Raw genomic sequence first — 2,170 nt, 5'->3', positions numbered from 1 at the left:
TAATTAATTTCTGTAGATTCAAGCCAATACTATCAGTGGTTTGTTCTCTCCTTCCATGATCCCCAGCCCCACCACAAAAGTATTAGCAATTAGAAGAAATAGATGGTAAAAAATAAAAGAAGGAACATGAGTAGAAAGGGAAAAAAGAAGCAAGGTTCTAATTTATCTATTTCAGAACTTCAAGGCCCCAAAGCCAACACATCCATTTAGATCCTTGCTGTTCTAAAATATTCAGCTCTTCTCTGCTACTTTCATCTGTGTTTCTGGGTGTCTTCAAGTTGAAAGTCGCATCCTTTGGGATGTCTAAGTGTTGATAAAATGAATGGGAAAATGCAATCCTGGAGTTTAGTAGCAGACAGATGAGTCCCAGATTGCATGTTTCAGAAAATGCCAACTCAGTTTCATTTTGTCTTCAGGACAAATCATCAAGGAAGTCAGGCTGACTGCAAATCTTGACTTCATGATCGTTGTTGTATTTGGAGCCATAAAAAATAAGAATAAAGTAGCAAGTGAGAAAAATAACAGAGCTCTATTTTTGTATGCTGAATGTGCAATATGGACTTGATATCTCTGGAATTCTATTCCCTCCTAGTGCCAGAAAACCTCATTGATAGTCACAGCTGTACCTGTTATAGTGTGGGTATAAGCCAAGTGGTTGTGATAGGGTGGGGTGGGGGAGGGGTAGCGAGATTATTTTAAATGATCTGAAAGTATTTAATAGCATTATTTTTAATACTAACACATCTTGAAATCAAAAGGCTTAGGTACAGCCACCTATGACATGAATTAACTAATCTCATGCCCCCTTTAAATTTCTGATATTTCAAACAGACCAAATCACACTTAGCTCAGAATTACTAACAAATGATTTTACTCCCCTGATGTACTGGCCAATTTTGTTTCCAATCACACATGCCTTCTGGCCAATTGGAATGAGGTAGCCAGTATAAATTATTTGGGAGGTTTAAAATAAATGTCTCTTGCATAAGGTTTCTGGGCATACAAGCAGAGATGTTAAATTTATGCTGGCTAATAATCACCATAATTGTCAATTGAAACATAATTCTATTGACAACAGAGTGTTTGCCAAGTCAAAGAAAACTGATATCAGGTTAGCCAAACATTATAAAGATCCTAAAGAGCAATAAACTGTAGACCTTTAAATCCAGTCAAAAGGAAATTGCATCAACAAATGAATCACACATAATATCTATTCCTTCTTGAGGGAAACCAGATATCTTCAGGCAACTTCTAGAGGTAACCAGACTATATATAACATTCTCCTGTGGTTAAACCTTCCCTAAAAGGGAAAGAACTGAAGTTGATAGAGAGCCAGCCATCTCCTTGGACTCATCCACTCCACATAAATCATAGTTACTGTAACATCATAGTTGTAGCCACATCATGACTCTTTCACTTCCTGCTCCTTAGCACTGGCTCTGACTTGGTCCTGAAACTCTCATCCTTGATCCAGGAGGTAGCTTTGTCCAAGAACTTCTCCTATGTCCTCCAAAATGTTTGGTTCAAGAATTCACTGTTGTCTAGGAATCCTTCCTCCTTCTTCCGGAGTTGTTCCAAATGTAATGTTGTCACCACTTCACAGATGCTAACTTTTGCACCAAGTGGCTTTCCCTCCATGAATCCCTTTGCTGCTCTGCCAGCTCCTCTCCTCTTCTTTGGTCCCTGGTATTGAGAGACTCTCTGGGGTCTAGCTGCTCTGATACACAAACTCTCTTCCCCCTAGGGACACAAATCTGTTCCCTGGATTTAACCTCTGTCCCATATATATCTCTCATCTCCTATTTAAGTGCTCCCTTTAGGTCTGGATTTATTTCCTTTAAAATACCAAGTTCAAGTATACAATGGAGACCTATATCAGTCATGATTCAATCATCCCCAGTTGTCATTACCCATTCTGTCATCTTCCATGTGACAATGATTGAAATGTCCACACTCTCGATATGAAAATATCTTCAAAGACAGTATAAAAGGTCTAATTCTTCAACCACATTAAACTGACCAAGAATTTTTTAATCATACCTTCTAGGTATGACCTAGAATCTCATAGAACTATGAAACAACTTATTTTATATAAGTATACTTACAAGTGATATATAGCATGTCATAGTGGATAGAGAGTTAATCTTGATGTCAAGATGACCTGAGGTCA

This window comes from Dromiciops gliroides, chromosome 5 (assembly GCF_019393635.1).
Source record: "Dromiciops gliroides isolate mDroGli1 chromosome 5, mDroGli1.pri, whole genome shotgun sequence".
NCBI lineage: Eukaryota > Metazoa > Chordata > Mammalia > Microbiotheria > Microbiotheriidae > Dromiciops > Dromiciops gliroides.
The sequence above is the reverse complement of the archived record's forward strand: the minus strand, read 5'-3'. Positions refer to the sequence as shown.